Source organism: Muscardinus avellanarius (genome assembly GCF_963383645.1).
Source record: "Muscardinus avellanarius genome assembly, chromosome: 3".
NCBI lineage: Eukaryota > Metazoa > Chordata > Mammalia > Rodentia > Gliridae > Muscardinus > Muscardinus avellanarius.
In genome coordinates this window covers 65373835-65379953 of record NC_137788.1, presented here as the reverse complement: position 1 = coordinate 65379953, position 6119 = coordinate 65373835, and positions in this window count along the sequence as shown.

The window sequence follows — 6119 nt, the reverse complement described above, 5'->3', positions numbered from 1 at the left end:
ATCATGGACCTGTGAGCATCAGACATGTAGCATTTTTACAAAGGGAGAAGCAGGGAAATAAACCAAAAAGGAAATGCCTTGGAGATGATAAACAATCTTCAAAGGTATAAAGATTTGTGGGAAAAACAGTTCTATAAATAAGAAAGGCAGTAATCAGGTACACCTTACTGAGTACTTGCAGCTCAGAGTAGTAAAGGAGAAAGCAAATCTTGCAATTAGAAGATCCAGGGTATGTATTCAAAGAGGTACTAGCTGTGTGACCTAGGGCTGTATGTGTCTGGTCTCTTAGATTGTCTGTTTCAAACATAAACTAAAGCCTATCTGCAAGGTGTGTTGTGAGGATCAAATAAGATAACATATGTAAATGTGCTTCGTGTTCTTGGAAATGCTATAATGACATAAAATAGTCTTAGTAAATAAAAAAAAATAGACTGCCCCCCCCCGAATGCTGGCATTTGGTAATGGCATTGCCATAGCAGAGTGATGCAAAGGGTATGCATTTGTCAGGGCAAACCAGGGGCAGATTCAAAAAAGTTGAGGCAAGGGAAGACTTTAAAGGAACTATGAGGATAATCTCAGCAGCCACGTTGAAACAATAATCCTTGGTCATAATGATTAATACCAAGAATGATGTCAGTCTGCCGTTGAACAGACAGAAGTAGTTTTTGTGTAAGGCTGTATAACAGCCTTTGTGCAAGCCTGTGGTTCTGGCAGACTCTTTTGTGACAGTTACTATCAGGCAATCATGGGTCAGGACCCTTCCTGATAATCTCCTGGATTTATTTGCTTTCTTAGTAGGGTTGATACAAGTGACTCCATTTTTGTTCTGAGAACTCTCATATTTCTTTCACAGAGAAAGATAGTGATGTACCATCCATGGAGCATCTCTCATGCCTAACTCGTGTATAATTATATTTTGCTGGGCCAAATTCTTTCCAAGGCCCCCTCATCAATAAACTCAAGCCCAGCTCCAATCCTCCCCACCTCCCGCTTCTTTCTTGATCCTGTTACTGGGTTCCAACAACTATCTCTGAGACATGGAAATGATAAATATTACTACCCAGCCATAAACACTGAAGGACCTGGATGAAAGGCAAGCTTTGCTGGAGCTGGTAGTTTGCAGGTCTCAGATGCCATGTGGTAGTGGTGAGTTAGAATTAGTGCCCCGGGGAAGCTCTGGAAATGTGCGCTCACAAATTCCCGGTGGAAATTTTCTTTTGAAGATGGAAAAGAAGTTCTCATCACATCAATATCATATATACCTCTTAGACCTTTGCAGGTAGGTAAGTGAGACTTTCTATTTTTGACTCGCAGGTTTCTTCTACTGCAGGGCAAAATCGGTTTTGGAAGATGACACCTTTAGACAACAGGAATAGCCTTGCTCTAGGTAGACTCAGAGAATGTTTAGTGAATAAATAAGAATTAGATCCTATACCCAGCAATACTGGTAATCTATACTTCTAAGGTTATTGATTTCAATATATGCACAGAATTATAAGTTATTTTGTAGTCTGCAATTTTCATTCAGGAATTAATCAAACTCAGATGGGCCAAATATGTTGTTCTATATGTATATGTTTTGGGGTGAATTAGAGTCAGAATTTTTATTATTTTAATTTTAATGGGCTGGGTGGAAATAGTGGCCAGAAGTGGTGGTGTATGCCTGTAATCCCTGTACTTGGGAAGTGAGATATGAAGATCGCAGGTTTGAGACTAGTCTAAGAGAAAATCTCAGCAACATAGGGAGACCTTATTTCAAGAAAGGGGAGGAGGCTTCGATTGTAGCTCAGAAGTAGAATGCCCCTGGTTTCAATCCCTAGTACCAGATTAAAAAAAAAATAAAATAGTGAAAGAAGAAAGGAAACTCCAATATTTTATTCATTTTAAGTCACAGAAAGTGAACCTACCAGCACTGCACGAATGTCCTTAATTCCACCCTAATATTTTCTCCCTTTATCCACCTTTCGATTTTATAAAGATTATATTTAAATTATTTGCTGCTAAAAGAAACTAAATAGTGCAGGAAATTAAAATCTTCTTCTACCCAAAGTTTGTAGAAGTTTTGGTAAATATCATACAAACACTGTTAGTATATTAGTAGTGTGTGTGATGGATTACAACTTCTATAGATTTTTCTTGTGCGCTTCTGCAAAACTTCATTATTTTCATGGCTGTTAAACTGACACTATTTCCACTTACTAAAAAGGCTGGTCAAGTATTATGTCAATTGCTGATTAGTAGCTCTACTCCTTGGCAAGGCTACCAGTGCTGCCATTTGATGTTTGGTTCAGAGTGGAATTAATGTTGTTCCAGGAGGAAATGGTAATGAACTAAGTCCCACATCCACAAAGCAGACTGGACAGCAGGGGAGTCTCGCACTTTGGTCTTCATGTGTAATCGGATGTTTCATCACCATGAATCCTGTCTGTCAAGTTCCTCCAAATAAACTGGATTTATTAATAAAGGTCATTATTCCTTGTTCCAGTAATGAGCTCCACCAGTGGTGATGGCTCAAAGAACCACAGAATAGCAGAGCAGAAGACCTGTCATCAGATAGCAGACTACTTAAGCAGTGAGAATTGGAAATGGCTTTCAACTCCACACCATTGATGATAATTTTTGGTTGCTTGCCTGATTTGCCTGGGGCAACTAAAAACATCACCCTAGTTTTATTCAGGCTAATTGTCAGCCTATGCAGTAGCCTCAAATTTGAAAAATGATTGACAGCCAGATACATATCCGCAGGTGTATAAACCTCCAGTTCATAGTCATTAGTGCATAGTCACTCAGGCCTGATCTACCCCCAACAACATGAGTGGAAGCCAATGATCTGCTGAGTCCATGCCTCTCTGAAGAAGAACAGCAATACCTTCTTGCCCAGGGCACACAGTTCTTGAAGCATCGTTGGCCATCCCTGAATAGGAGAAGTGGGATGGTGTAGGGCCTGTGGACAAATGACCTCCTTTGACACCTATTTGTTTGCAGAGGTGGTTCAGACTGGACACCATCTGTCCTGACTTGGCCAGCCGTATCATCATGTGGCGGTCTCTCCATGTTGATGAATTTCTTTGAATAGCTGAGTGTGTCAAGCTTTAGCTAAATAATAAAAAAAAAATTGTATAACTCTTAGTGCTGCTTATCACATTTCTTTTCAGGTCAGAAAACCATAAAAACTTGTAAATAAGTGACCTGTGTTCAATTTTAGGAAATACACATAATTATAAATAGATGTTTATAATATCTTTATGTTGCATCCTTTGCCTTTAAAATCTACACATATTTCAAAATATTTTCTTTGTCTATTTGTTCTTCTTAAACACATCCTACACACAATGAAATAAAATTATCCTCTGCCTGTCACTTTTTTGGTGCAACTATTGCTCTGCCATATAATTAAACTGGTATTAAAATTAAAATTTCCTATATACAAGCTGTCAGAGACTACATCTAAAAACAGGGTTGACATTGAATGTGTACTGAAGGGTTATATCTTTGTCAGGGAAAGACATTTGAAGTTATATAATAAATATAAAATTTCCCCTAGTCTGAGGGGAGGAAAATAATCCAAGAATTTAAAGCGTGCACAAGGGTCTCCTAGTGGTCACTCCAGCTTTCTAACTTCATTGTGTTTTCCTTGGGCCTCTGATCTTTCTTAGGAGTGGCTTTGCTTCAGGTTTGGCCTTCAGGGTCCCTGTGTTCTTTTGAAGGAAATGCTATTCCTTACCTGCAGGGGCTGCTGTTGCTTGAGGATCCAGTGACCTTCTCAAGTGCAGGTTATTGGATTATTCAGGAGCTCCAACAGGACAATGCAGAGTACATCTGGCCCTTCAGTTCTGGAGAGCAATCTCACATGGGGACCATCATCCTATTCAGCATGTTTTAGATCTTCCCATTAGCTAGTGTAGCTCCTACTCTTCTTTAGCTTTTGCTGGCCCACAATGAGATGTAAATGCAACCTGGGCTTCATTTCCCCTCTCTGTCCTTTTCTGAAGGGCAAACTTTCCTTTCCAGATTAGTAGATTCCTAATATATAATCATAAGTTGGAAGCCAATGAGCAGAGTTACTTGCCCTGCATAGTGTTCCAGAAACTAGACAATTTCATCCACACTATTTGGCTTTTCGTCATCTTTGGAAAAACTAGACAGATGTGTTACTCTTAGCAGAGAGGTAAACTGTGAGACTGCCATGCCCCAGAGTCTTTTTTCTTCTTTGGGCTTTTGGCTTCTGGTTTAAGATCATAATGAAGAATATAAACATCCCAGTTCAGACCTCCTTTCACAGTGGAGGTGGTAGAACTCATTCATATACACAGCAGTATTAGGTTCTTTAGTTTTTTCTTCTTTCACATCCATAATTGTGGTTCTTGGGTTGAAAGATTCAAGAAATAAGAATAAAGAAGAAAAAGGGAGAAAGAGAAGAAGAACAAGAAGAAGGAGGAGGAGGAAGAGGAGGAGAAGGAGGAAAGTAATTTGCTGAAATGTAGACCTTCTGTGTATTTTTATATTTTGCTTAGCTATATAAGGCCCGATAGAAACTTCGAAATGTTTGGGTTTAACACCTTACAAACTTCCTTTGAGGAGGAAGGTGACAAGAGTTCTCTGGAGGTTCACAGGTGACTGCCACAGTTTCAATATCATCCTTCAGACACAGAGATAGTTTCTATGAAGAAGCTTTACAATCCATTCAACTTCATAAGACTACGTGTAAGAATCTCCTGTAGTAGACCTCTGATTCCATTTCTTGGACACTTCTGGAGATAGTCTCTACATCATGGAGTATGTTTATTTCAGGTTTGAGCCTCTGTAAAATGAGTGTAAAGTGTACTTGTTCTCATATGGTTTTGATACTAGGATTTAAATTGTTGTTTGGTTCTGAAAAGGTCTTTCTTTTGCTGAGCCAACATCATCTTGTAACTTCTAATTATCACCCATGGACCTATTCAGTCTTTTCCTTCTGCAACTACTTAATGACAACGATATTTTCCATCGTCTCATCAGGTTTTCTTTAGACATCTCCAGGTATTTCAATGGCTTTCCTATAAAATGGTTTCCAAAGTGTTTATCATTTTAATAAATGTATACAGTACTTACTATTTTATATTTAAAGTCAACTTTTAAAATTTTGGAGCACTGGATGTCATACTCAGAAATATGTAAAATAGGATTTTTGTATTTAATTCCGCCAAAGGCCCCATAGGTGAAGAATAAAATAAGTTCCACAGGGCGGATGATTCATATGGTTGTGAAGGGCACATTTATGCTAAGGGCTCCATGGACAGTGCACACTGGAGTTGTGCAGGCAGTGCGCAGCTTGCATGAGCCTCACTTGAATCCCTGGACACAGCCTAGAGAGAATGCCATTCACAGCAGAAGGCTATGCAGTAGCTCATCTCTTGCTGCCAGAGTATTAGAAGACAATGAGCTCATTACAAGGAACAAGAAACTATTGGTGAAAATTTCATTGAAGAGAGCTATGAATGTACCACTTTCTTCCTGGTCCCATACCCCCTACCATGCATGAGAGGAAATACTCTTCCCCTACCCCCACGCACACCTTAAAACAGGTGACAGAGCTTTTAGAACACAAGTTCACGAACATGATCCTTGCCATTGAATTTGGAAACTATAGTGACTGATAATTTGCCTTGATATATAACTGTCATAATGTACAATATTACAGATATGATCAGATCAATGCAAAACATGGAGGAAATTGTATATCTGAAAGAGTATCACAGCAATGTTCTAGTTTCTGTGTCACAAAATTATCATATATTGAGTTTCCAAGCAACTAAAACATCCAAGTATTTCTCAAAAGAAGTGAAGACTGCCTATATATCTTCATATTTTATATGGGCAAACAATGATTTTAAGCTAAGTTAGAAGCAACGTGCTACAGAAGCACCATCATTAAATGTGGACATATAATGCCTTGGCTGGCTTCTCACTTTGCTGCCTAGTTAGACAACCATGACTCTCTCTCTCTGAGCCTCATTTCTCTCGTGTATGTATAGCATGAGAAGAAGAATAATACTTCTCCCTGCCTCTCCCTAAGATTTGAGAATTAAGTGAAATAATGTGTGCAAGTGGTTAGTACCTTAGAAACACTAGACAAATAA